Here is a 13,517-nt window from a genome sequence, read left to right as displayed (position 1 = left end):
ATGTTAAATAATATATAATAATTATTATAATGAATATTTATAATAATTTAATTTATAATGCCAGCTGTTTATTTGGTCACTTTTGTATGTAATACTTGTACTCACATTCTGTTTTGCACATTCCAAACTTCAGCCACCAGAGGGCAGCATAGTGGTAATTTAATCAAAAGGATTGTCATGAATATTAATCATTGTTGCCTACATAACTTAAAAAAGAGCGGTCCGTTTCCATCTACTGTGTAGCATTGAGTTTAAGAAACAGGGGTTGCAACAAGAACTTTGCATCCTTAAACTCCTACAGGTGGGGCAAGGATCTTATTAAATGTTTATGACTGCATGTGTAACATTTCTCTGAAAATAATTTAATTAATGAATTAATTAATTAATAAACAAAAAATCACTGACCCACCACCATATTTCACTGTGGGTATCCGGTGCCTCTCCATTTATGCATCACTGTTTTGACGCTAGACATACCGATGCTGTATCTGACCAAAACATGCTGCCTGTGCAAGAACCGTGCAAGAATCGTCTTACTTACCATCTTGACTGTCTGAGTTATTTGCTGTATTACAAAATCCTATTATTATACCTGAGTGGATCAGGCCTACGTAATATTATTTTGTTTCTTATGGTTAGTTATTCCCATTTGTATTGCATAATAATAATAATAATAATAATAATAAAAAATATATTATTATCCAATTTATTATTATTATTATTATTATTATTATTATTATTATTATTAGTAGTAGTATTGTTGTTGTTGTTATCATTATTATTAGTAGTAGGAGTAGTTGTTGTTTTAGTAGTAGTATTGTTATTATTGCACTGATACACGCATATAGGTGCTTCTTAAAAATGAAATTAAACAATATAATTTTAATCTTCATTCCTCCCGGACCGGGTAATGCAGACCCATTTCTCGCGCTTTGGGACGCTGGTGTAGTTTCTAAAAGCGGCGCCAGGCGGCTCTCTCTTCGCCTGGGAGGAGTAGAAATTCTGACAACAGTGCAGATCAGGGCAGTTCTGCACTATCACACTGATAAAGCCGAGGTCAGAATTACAAAGCACTTTCCTCGCCGAGTGCCGTCTAGGGAATTGTCCGGTGTTTTTGGATGCCGAGCGTGGTGGAATTCCCCATCAAACACGGTAAGATTCAGACACTTATTTCCGTATGGTTATTCATTTTCAAATTCTGTGTCTCTTTCCAAATACCCCAATGGGTTGATTTTTAATTCCGGCGTGTATGTTAAATGGTTGTTTACGTTATAGGCTGCTGTTAGCCTTCAGTCAACATCGCCTTACATCAGTAGCCTAATGATCCAGTAGCTCCAAGGGTATAACAGCACAAGGATGATTCAATGTTGATAGCTCAACACTGGTGCAACATCAGGTTTGCATTCATGCTTTTTTCATTGTTTTTTTGTGTTCGATGTAATTTCGTATTTCTCATTATTAATGAGAACATTGCGGTGGTGTCAGACTGTCCAGGATCTGACAGCCGGGGAACAGCCTATCCTACTCTGCACTGAGAATATGGGTTAGTGGAACAGGCTCGCTCGTCCTGGCAGTAGGTCGAGAGATATCGCGTATTTCCAATGTTTTGATTTCCTGGCTCGCTCGCCAGTTACTAAAGCATTTAAACGAACCAGTATTAACCAGTATTAAAACTCGTTTTTTAATTTCGTGTAATCGGATGCCCAGTTTCGGCAGCCACGCGTGCAATGCTTCATTTTGAGCAAAACAGTCAGATAAAGGCTGTGCATGAGACGAATTGTTGTATTACTGTAGCAGCGATTGAGGAAGAGCTCAGTTACTGCTGATGAAATGTTTTGCTTCTGGTGATCGTTCATGTTTTTATTTGTATGCTATTTGTTTTGAATGTATTGCCCGTACGTCTGTGTTTTGGTAGGATTAATCGCTTCGAACGATTTACACAGACGTTGCTGTGTAAAGTTACTTGTAATTGTGGCAGTTAAAAAAAAAAAGAACGGTTTGGATTACTCGTTTTAGGGTTTAAGTTTGATTTTGGAAGTATTTATTCTTTAATACAACGAGAACATGGATTTCTGTAGTAACACATAGACATTTAGATTGTTTCCTCGAAGACGACAACAGATTGCATTGCTAAAGCGGTTGCTTTAAATGGGATAGGGAAGTGTAGCCTAAGGCTATAATTTTCAGAACTAGTTCATTGTTTGCGACACATAATCATCAGATAAAGAGATGCTTAGGTTCTTAATAATAGGGACTTGGGAGGGGGAATACACGTTTCCAGATGCTTTGTGGCAGCCATAGAGTCAATGTATAGTAGGAGCACAATTATTTTCTTGCAAGCACTAATCATTGTGGTTGAAAGCATTTCACCCCAGATATGGGAATTTGATTCAGCTATTTATTTAGCTATAAACACGTGCTTGATAAGGAATGAGGACAGAAAAAGAAGTGGTTTCATGGTTTTCAGGCCATTGGGTAGATTCCCATATTGCGTGCATCCCATAATAGACTAGGTGATCCGGCAACGTGTCTCCCCAAAAGTTTAAATGAAACCTGTGATCTATGTCCAAAATGTAAAGGATTTCTGTGGTAGCTGGGAATTAACATGTTGGCACTAATATCATAATTTGTAAGGAATGGCAATGGAATGCTAAAAGGTTGTTGTCCTATTGGAGGGCCATTCAGACATGAGTCATTCTTCGTTCAGGTGAGGAGAAGGCATGACGCTCAGTTTGTAATGGAGTGAATACCACAAACGAGTGCACTTGAGGTAATTCCACTTTGAACACAATTGCCAACTCCTTGGGGACTTTGGTTGTTTTTTTTGAGGCAGCAGCAGAAAGCAGTTTGAGCCAGATTGACAGGTTTGAAGCGGTCTCGTTACCGAGCAACGAGACGCTTCTGTACTGTATATGGCAACACAATCCTACAGTTCAGAGCAACAGTTCTGTTTTCATGTTAGGTTTTATAAATTGCCATTAGCACCAAATGCTGATTGGCTGTTCAGGTGAGGTGGAGGTATATGGGTTGATGTCACAGCATCTTGGCACATTCGGTATTGCTGCTTCAATGGTTGCTGGATTGACCATGTATGCCTCAATGTGTTTTCTTCCCATAAATATCCCCATATACTGTTTCCAGCTTGAACAGCCTCCTAATTTTCAGTAGACCGTTCGTAACACACATGATGAATCCTTCCCACCCATCGTGTATGTATGTCTCTTGCATGCTGTTCTCTCTTCTTCTTTTTTGGCTTTTCACTAAACCTGGCCCATGTCTGCTGAAGCTGCTATTTGGCTGGTGACAAAAAACAAAAAGCAGTCACATCCTGCTTACACAAAATGGAATTGGTCGGAAAACAAGAGCAAGGTTGGTGTAACCCTAGCTCAGAAATATGCCAAGTGACCTTGTTTACAGCGAAAAACACAATTGTGTTCTGTTTAGCACTCAGTGCTGTGCAAATTCAGTTTTACAGCAGGACCACACACTATAACAATACAATAGGATTAGCTTCAAACCAGTTTAACCCATTTCTGAAAAGGGATTTATCCAACAATCACTTACAGTACATGCAAACTCAGTCAAAGGGTGGATAGAGAAGCAAGTCTACTAACACTGGATTTGGCAGCAGATCACCACACGAAGGTGAGCTCTCTGAAATGTAGACCAAAAGCTGCTCATTGTAAGGTAGAGCAGAATGCCCCAGCTCACGGGGGTAATTTCTCAAAGGGAATGCCTCTCCTATCTTCATATTTCATTCATCTTTTATGCTTCTGTGTATCTCTCTGCTGTATTTGGATTGGTTGCTTTAATTGCTTCAGCAAACTATGGAGCATGAAGGGCTATCGCTACAAAAATGCACAAACAAATAAATGAAAAACAAACACAACCAAATGCTGTCAAAACTACCCCTGCATATATTATTTGTACGATTTTACAAATACGATGTCACTAAATCTGTCCTGGTTTACTTCCCCAATAATAATTCCACTTAATATTTGTTTTATACATTTATACATTTGTGTAGTTTTACTGGAAGGTACATACTTCTCTTTGATTGATTAAAAAAAACAAGTTAATAACAGGCCTATATGAGAGAGAGGCTACTTTGTCCAGGAGTTCATGAATTGTAAGTGATTGAGCACATATGAACATAGGCTTAGGAAAGGTATTACCCTATGTTTGATTGTGGAGACAATGAAGTGGGACCTCATTGAACAGAGCCTGCTCGATTATAAACACATGGATTATGAATACATATAACTACCTGTTTTGACCCTGAACATTCATGTCACCAATTGCACAAGTATTATAGCTGCAATAGGGAAAAATAAAATAATGACACAATACATTATGGCTGCATGTATGTTGCATGATCATAGTGTCCCATCATATCAGCCATAACATTAGCGTTGATGCTGAAACATTCATTTTAAGCCGTCCAGCCAAGACAATACAATCCAAAACTTATTGTGCATTCCTGAGAATAATGTTTGTCCTTCAGATTTCTGCATTGAGAAATGGGAACATGAAGAATGTAAAAAAAGATAAAGAAAAAGGCACTGACGTGGTATCCTGATTTGGTCCTCCGCTTCATTAGGGGAGTTCTGTGACGGACACATAATCCATTTGGCACGGTGCAGGAGGCTGTGGTGTGTGCCTATCTTATCGCCTCGATGAATAATCGCTACGCAAACAAGGCCGCATCGGGCTAGCTTTGCCGGTTTCCGGCTGTAAAACTCATTATGTGTACAAGTTATTGCTCTGATAGCAAGGCGGGGGTGGGACGGAGAGCATTTGAAAGAACTGCTATTATGGAAAGACAGCACCCCCCTTTAAGGCTTTACAGCATCGCTGCTTCACTAACGGTTACTGACATGATCTTTTCCTCTTGTCTCTGATAGGAGCTGTGGTGATCTTATGAGGTCAGTTCAGTAGGCCTATGCCTCATACATTCTCTCAGAAATAAAGGTACAAAAAGTGCCTAAAAAGGTACAAATGCTTGTTGCTGGGGCTGTACCATATAGGTACAAACAGTTGTACCCCTAGCCAGCAACTTATAATTAATTTGTACCTTTTTTGCTTGGAAAATGTACTAATTTGTACCCTAAGACAACGTTGCTGGGCTTTCAGGGTACGTTTGGGAAATTTGATCCTTGAAGAACAAAAATGTACCTCCGTCCACTTTATTTCTGAGAGTGTGAGAGAGGAAGGCCTTGTCTGTTTCTAGATTGCATACCAGCTTCTGGCCTTAATGATTTCATTAGCCCTGCCAGTTACACCGTCTGACATTTTTGACATTTAAGTGCATGAATGACAGCGGAAGACTGTCCTTGTGTCCCTATATGAAACCTTTACTGTGTGGATGTATACAGAAAATTAGCTAATTTAAATTGCCCAACCTTGGCCAACATGGAACATGTTCAACCATCCGAAGAACAATACTGTACTACCAGATGTCCTGCACGTGGAGGAGTTTAATTTCTCTATAAAGACACTGCTTCCAAGTTGTTACAAATGTCAAAATTGGAAGTGAATATCGTGTTCATGAATCTTGCATTGGTTTTTTTTCTTGCATGACTTTGTTTTATCAGCTAAAACCTTCACCTTTTATATTATACATTTTTTCACTGTGATAGGTCGGGGTCAGGGTCGTGATGCAGTCAGGCAGAAAGAATAGTCTGTGACATATGTTGTGATGATGAATTCTGACTGCTCCTCATGAAATCGCAGTGGATAATATCAAATTTATTAGGCTAATGCTATGCATATTTGCTGCACTCGCTATACCCCTGTGCCTGCTAAATTAATGTAGAATGACACAATGAATAATAACGCATTTAGAAATGCCCAGACCGAATGGAATCGACAGCTTGGGTTGTTGCAGTCTTATTCACCGTAGACTTTAGCCGTCTTCCGGCTAATATAGCATGTCAGTTATTAAAAGACTAGCATGCCATTACTGCCACCAAGAAGAGTTTGAATAACGTATGCATTTTTATGACACATGATGTCATTGTCTATTATTAACACTTAGATGCTGAAACGGAAGTCCAAGCAGCACTAGCTTCCATGGTGTGATATATACAGTACTGTGCAGAAGTCTTGGGCACCCTAGACTTTATTATATAGGCTATATGTTTATTTTTGTGTGTGTTAGTATAAAAGAACACATTTGAGATTTCCAAACATTTATTTTCCAAGAGATTACATTTTATAGAGACATTTTTGTATTTAATTTTAAAAAGTAACCTATTACTGTGAGCAATTAACGTGCATGCCCATTGGTACACGATGAAGTCAAATCTCGTAAAATGTTTTTTTTTTTTTTTACCGGAGGGAACAAGGGGACAAGTTGTATATTAGGATTGCGTGATTTATTTGGAATATTTACCTTTAGACGTGTTCGAATGGTTATGAAGAATTGAATAAATTGAGGAAAAAGTTAATTTTGATTTCAGCCTGTCTTTTCTTTTGGAATAAGAGCTGAAAGTTATTTGCATTTCCTCTAATGGCTGGGAAATTCATATTCCTCTAATATAACAATGTGATTCATATTTTCTGTATTTCTTTTCCGAGGCCTTTCCTCGGTGACTGCGGATAGCGTAGTTCTTCAGATTCAGAACAGTCACGTCGTAATTATGGGAATGCCTGTGTGCTCTGACTGTACGCACAATCTCTGGGAATGCACACTGCACAAATTATTAATCCGCGAAATAAATCTTTGTAGGTTTTGAAGGTACTCTGATACCCCTGGTATCTCCGTGTTTGCTCTTGGTATTACCTAGATCCCATCCTTCCAGTATGACAATACATTTTGATTAAGGAAAAGAATGGTATATTTCATCATCACGTTCTGGGTGAAGCAGTGTCAAACAAGACTGTATGAGAACAAGGCCAGTCCTGAATGACATTAAAGATGATTGCACACCAGAGTGCAATGTGCATACATTGGTGAGAGCTAACTTCCATGCATGACATAGGAGTGCCCACAGCAAAACTCACTCAAACAGGCTGGGAGCTGGCACAGATGTTTATTCTTTTTTTTTCTGAAACTCAGTTCAAGTGAACTAGCTCCATCTGAGCTACATTTGAGAATCCTGGTGGTTTCCAGACCGGCTAAAATGGCAGGGTTCTGTGGTCAAAGCACACAGGTGCAAGTTGAAATGAAACCAGAATGTATACCCCATAGAGAATTTTTGGGTTTTAGTTGAGCCAGCCAGGGTTGAATGGGTTTTACTTTACAATTAAAATAGTATATATTGAAGAAGGTGGAATCAACAACCACATTAAAATCACGAGAAAACAGTCATTTTCCACGTATTTAAAAATTGGCTGTGAATAAATGTGCAATTAGGTTATGATACATGAGGCATAATTTTTATTAGAATTTACCAGTTCTAATAAACTGGCTTCCCAGTGCACTCATGGAAACACAATTACAGCTATTGAGTATCTACCCAATTGACCCAACAGTGAAGAGTCAGGAAGCCATTACAATGCAGGCGTGGAATTGACAGCGTAGGTCAGAGGTGGGCAAAGAGGGCCGTATCGGTTTCTGGTTTTCATACCAACTGCTGGCTTTAATGACTTAATTAGCCCTAACACTATGCCACCTCAAATTTTTGCTACATTTCATGATACGCCCATGAACGACAGCCAAAAATTGTTCTTGTGTCCCTACATTAAAGCCTTTTACTACTCTTATCTATGAGTGAAGAAAAACCTGCAGACACACTGGCCTTCCAGGACTGGAATTGCCCACCCCTGGCGTAGGTTGGCCCCATAAGCTTAAAGGCCCAGACGCATATTTTTCATGAGCTTTTCATTTTCCCAAGCTGTTTGTAAAACGATTTCCCAATGTGACATAATGTATGTTTTTGCATAATTATCGGATGACGTTACTAAATGTTAACACAGTGAGCTGACCACAGGAGGGGGAGGGGGAATTTTGCTCTGGGCCCAAGGCTAGGCACTTTTAAAAAATCTCCTGTACGTCACTGCTCTTTACAAACATTTTATGGCCGTTTTAGATACTAAAACCATGCTGATGCATATGGAGCTTTAATTATGACAATAATGGAGGCGTTTGCGATTAAAGCATTGAAATGAGTTTTTAGCATGTTTAGTATAATTTCATCTGACACCTAAATTAATTTATACTTTGTCAGGGGTGTGGACCTATGAATTGATTCTGACTTTTGGATTTAATCAGACGAGATGTGGGGTGTCTCGGAGCATGGGGGGGGGGGTGTGCAATCAGACATGACTAGTGCTGTATCGAACAAACATGTCCTGCTGAGATTTACGTCCTGAACTGCCTTCAGCTGGAAGATCTGTGGGCGTATTAACTGTGTCCAAACCAAACACTAGAGCTCACATTTTCTGCTTCTCTGGTGTTTTGTCTCTGATTTCATTTTTTGGTTTGACAGTTTGGGCACGTTAATTATGTTTTTTCATCAGCGATGGCAAAAATTCTTGGTTATGGTCATGGTTGTGGTTCTGACACTAAAATATGAAAGTAAGAGAACATCAATAAACATTCTCTTCGAAACAAAATGGCTCCATGCTCTTTTGCAGGCATGGCCTGGTTCGGTTCTGTTCAGAACGTCATAGGAACAAAGATAAACAACTGCCTTCTGTAAAAAAAAGAGAAGCGTTTGGGCAGTATTTGGGAAAGGTCTGGCACTTTGTCTGGGTCTGTGTGCTTTTGCGCTTATTGTGACCATAAATCAGTCTGAGAGGCAAGGGCTGCAGTGCTGTAATTACGTGTGGGGTGATGCTCTCCCAAACCCGCAATTTATGGCTTATGATGCCTGTTTCTTTCCCTATACCTCATGAAAACAGATTCTGCTACTGAGCCAGAAGTCACAGCCCTATCTTCTGCAAAGCCAGTAAGCCCAATAAATGAAATAAAACCAAGCTAGAACCAAAGATAGGCTGAAAGGCTTTTCTTTGCTTACAGGCAAAGCCAGTAAGAAGCTCACATCTGACATTTTAATAGCATGTTACCTTTCTGAATGTATCACTAAAGGGTAAAATTAGAAATGAATAATTAATTTCAATTCAAACGGGAATATCATCGTGTTATGTAAAACGACAGCAATATGGAGAATTACAACATGCACTCATGCATGCACACGCACACACTATTGAAATAGGACTGTATTACAGTACAAAACGCACACGGTTGGTTTGGCTTTGATTGCAGACTCACATTTTTGAAGGTCTGAGGTAGTGGGAGGAGGCTGGATGGGAGGGGGGGGCATAAAAGATGCAACATATTTTCCTTGTACAGTAAAAACAATACCAAAGTGTTTGGGAATGAATGCGCTTGTGTGCCCACTATGGGCTGAGGGGGTGGAGGGGGGCTCCAGAAGGCCGCGTATGAAGCCTGCTGAACTTCCATCTTACCTCTTCTCTCTTCCTTGGGTGACTTTCTCCCCAATTTATCATATATTATTTTATATCTTGATATAAAATAATATCAAGAAAAAAAGAAAATAGTTGAGGAATGAGCTCTTCACTACAACCAGGGCAGCAGAGTCACTCACTGCACATCTTCAGACTGCCAATGCACAAATTTAAACTGCACTTTGGCTCTCCTAATGCTGAACTCTCAACACTTAGCATGGGTTTACTTGCCCTGCTAAAGCTAAAACTACATCCCCTAACCTATTTGCTTTCCAATACTGCATTCCCTACATACCTCTTGCACCTACTATGCTATGGCATGTTGTAAGAAGTATTGACTGCTGCTATCAGCTATGACCCTGATGACTCTCTGTTGCCTAAACCAGGATGTTTGCACTTATGTAATTCACTCTGGATGAGAGCCAAGAGCTGCTAAACGCTAAGTGTAAATCTGTCAGTCCTTTAGCCTCATTGAGGAGCGTTTTTACTAAACCGTAGTCACGGGCATACTCCTATAACAAAGCTCCCTGTGTACGGTCTCACCACTCATGTGTTTCATTATTCAGGCCAGGCACAGAAGCCAAGACACAGCATTGGGCGGTCTTTCTCTCCTGTGCCGCCTGCTAATATGAGAAGCTGGAGAGATTGACGTTAATTAAAGAGACTGGCTGTTGATTTGTTGAGGAAGGGTTATTGTTGGGAGAAGGGCCGGGCCATTCAGTGTTGACCCCTACACAAAGAGCTGCTTCTATACTGCTCCGTGTATTAGTTTCAGGCTGGGCAGGGTTGACGGTCAGCCACTCAAGGACCAAGAGCGTAACAACGCAACCCCTTCAGTGCTGAAGAGCTGAAGAGCATGTTTGGCTCCATTATGTTTGGCTCTATTTACATTTTTATAAACATGTACATTAATTTACATTTCTCTGCTGTGGGGCAAGGGGGAAAGGGGCGATGGGAGGGACTCTACTGCTTTAGTCTGCAGCTGTTTCTCACCTTCCTGTTTTTGATTTCGTTTTTTATATTTGTTATTTAGCTGATGCTTTTTATCCAAGGTGACTTATAGTTGATAAGAAAATTACGTTACATTACAGTTGTTTTACTGACACTTTTATCCAAGGTGACTTAGTTTATTAGACTAAGCCGGGGCCAATCCCCCCGGAGCAACGGGGGGTTAAGGACCTTGCTCAAGGGCCCAGCAGCTGCAATCTTATTGTGGCTATACTGGGGCTTGAACCACAAACCTTCCAGGTCCCAGTCAAGTACCTTAGCCACTAGGTTATTGGCTGCCTCCCAATTAGGTTATCTGCGATGATCACGCTGAATTATTTGCCTTATTAGGCCATGGTATAACTGCAACTTCCTGTCCTGAACTGGGCTTGTAACACAAAGTTTGCTGGTTTGATTTCCAAGAAGAATACTGCCGTCATAACTCAGTCATTGCTATGGTATTTTCTGAAATAAATACCATAGCAATGTCTTTGTGTTGTGTTCTAAATTGTTAGCACCTTATGCTAAAGGGAAATGCTGCCGGATGAATTTGTGCTGCTGCAGTTCCTCATGTTCACAGAATGTGTGTGTGTGTATGTGTGTGTGTGTGTGGAGAGGGTCTAACTGCATGGAGAGGTGGAAGGGAGCCGTGATATACAGCTTAAGGCTCTGTTTCCTCGTGTCATATCGTGGTAATTTACAGGTCTCATTTTAGAGCCACATGAAAGCCGTAGTGGTAAATTTTTCACTTTATCTTCCGGGAAAATGTTTGTTGAACAGAGTGATAAACTGTGCTGAGACAATGTCGGCCTGTGAAATGGATTTGAGCCCACCAGCGGAGATTCGCTCAGACAGTTGGCCACACGCAGCTTTAAAATTAATGAAAATAATTTAACAATTGATTCTGAAAGCAACTGGAAGCCAATACAATACAAAGAAGCCAGGAGGGGGTAATGTGTCACACCCTGAGTGATCAATAGCAGTCAGACTATTAATCAAAGTCATTAAACAGGGGAGTGGATCTTCTTCCAGTATCTAGTGCACCATCCAGCCAATATCCATCAGACTGCAGATTGTGGAGAAGGAGGCGGGGGGTGGGGGAGCTCCTACGGGGGATAGTGATTGCAGACCTGTTTGGACCTCTCCCCTGGACAAAATGGAGTCCTCGGTGCCCTATACAGAACAGTACTGTTTCCTGCATTTGCCTGAGTCAATATACCGTATGTCACATTCCATATGACAAATATGGACTATGTCCTGTGTTATCTGCAAAGCATTTCTTAGCTGATAGCAGAGTGTGTAGAGATGATTGTAGGTGCTGAGTACAGGCCCATTTGGTGTGTGTTGACACTGATTATGCTGTTAACATCTCACTAAACTGGGAATGCCCCCTCAGCAAGTCGCCATGGAGACAGTAGAGGTTCTTTATCAGCCGTGACATGCAAGTGTTTATTAAGAAGGTCTTCTGATAGCTATATCGAGGCTAAGTGTTGTCTGAATTGGTTCGTTTAGAAAGGGCTTATCCCATTTTCAGAGTAAGCCTAAATTGCACATTTTAGCACATTATCATCTGGTGATTTCAAATTATTTAAGGGTGGCCATTTAAGGGGCTACAACAAATATGTCTGGATTTCCCAGAATTAATTTGGTCTTCGTCATTGTGCAAATCTTGTTTTTAGGATTGTACATGATGAGAATAATTTTAATGTGTGCCTATTTGACCTTTTTTGGTCCATTTTCTTTTATTTTTCTCTCACGTCCTCTATTTCATACTTGATCTATGCGCTGACCTTTTTAGACACAAAGAAAAAAAATGGATATGACTTCTAAAACCCTTTGTCTTAATGAGAATGCATGAGTCACATGAAGGCAATGTTTTTTTTGTTTTTTTCAATAGGTTTCAACATTTTTATAGCACAATTATTTCCATTATGCAAATGTAATGAGGACAGAGAGAGATGTATGTGTTTTCTTCTCCTTACTGATGATTATCTCAGTTCGTAGAGACTGTACTGTCTATAAAAGTCAGTGGGTAGAGGGGGTCCATGGAGTGACCCTCATGTAGTAAAAGCCTGGCATTGTCCTGCAGAAGCGTGGTTCAGAGGTAAAGATCTGGGATTTGATGCAGTCTCAATGCCGAGAAGAACACGCCAGAAAGGAAAGGTCCTGTTCTCAGCTCAGCTGAGATGGAGGGTCATCCGACCAAATCGCCTGTGTGTATCTCCGTCACTTCCACACCCGTCCTTCACAGGATATAGAAGCGTATGCAGGAAAGGCATTAGAGCAGAGGTGCACAGCAAGGGCCGATCTGTTTCAGGATTTTGTGGCAACTTCTGCTCTTAATTATTTATTTGACTCAATCATACTGCATCTTGGTCGTTCATATAAGCACAAGCCGCAGGTGTATCCTAAAGATTTTACTGATCCAGTACCGGAGTGAACCAGTGAGCGGTCAGAAAACAAAGATTAAGGTAACTGGTTGGAATGAAAACCAGCACATAGATCAGCCCTCCAGGACCGGAGCTGTGCAGAGTAGTGAGGAGAGAAGAGAGCAACAGTTCAGCTCGTGACCTTTCAAAGGCCCGGCTTTCCCAATTATTTTTTTTGTGTGCCGCCCGATGAAATGTGTCCCATGTCTGAAAATGTAAAAATGTTAGCCATAGCCTGCCTGCTTATACGTAATATTACTCAGATGAAGGGATAAGCTGTATAGAATACAAAGAGCCAGGCTCAGGTCTTCACTGTTTCCCAAGGAATAGTGAAGGCAGGCTTGTACATTTCGCCTATGACACACAACCCAACGGCAGAGTCAATGTGCATGTTGGCCATTCACTGGATCGCCTTTGTTAGTCTGTAATGCTTTTCAAAAGGGGGGGAACAAATATTGCTTTTATTTTAGAACTGTTTTATGGGCAGCCCTTTTCAGCCAATTATATTTTGAGGCGGTTCATTTGATTGGATTTTAATCTGTTGTGCAGTTTTGGTTAGTGAAAATGCAGGCTCACTGAACCGTTGGTGTATTAATATAAGTGACAGTGTGAATTATCTTGTTGTGATACAACAAAATATCATTTTTGCCATTGGTGATTCAACCCATTTATTCAATCAAACAAGCT

At 40.4% G+C, this 13,517-nt stretch overlaps 1 protein-coding gene across 5 annotated transcripts in view; it reads left to right on the top strand.

Annotated features, from left to right (window-relative positions):
* Positions 1–1,020: 1,020 nt before the first annotated feature.
* The window catches only part of LOC133118065 (receptor-type tyrosine-protein phosphatase epsilon-like), a 64,264-nt gene continuing 51,767 nt past the window's right edge, over positions 1,021–13,517 (top strand). For 4 of the 5 annotated variants that reach the window (XM_061227747.1, XM_061227746.1, XM_061227745.1 and 1 more), the window contains exon 1: positions 1,021–1,152. The gene's annotated coding sequence lies outside the window, so the exon portion shown is untranslated. Of the gene's footprint in view, positions 1,153–1,258; positions 1,397–13,517 lie in introns of those variants that run through there. The other variant, XM_061227744.1, reaches the window with a different exon arrangement.

The sequence above is a fragment of the Conger conger genome, chromosome 18 (genome assembly GCF_963514075.1).
Source record: "Conger conger chromosome 18, fConCon1.1, whole genome shotgun sequence".
Taxonomy (NCBI): domain Eukaryota; kingdom Metazoa; phylum Chordata; class Actinopteri; order Anguilliformes; family Congridae; genus Conger; species Conger conger.
Note: the sequence above shows the minus strand (reverse complement) of the source record. Positions and strands in the feature narration are given on the sequence as shown.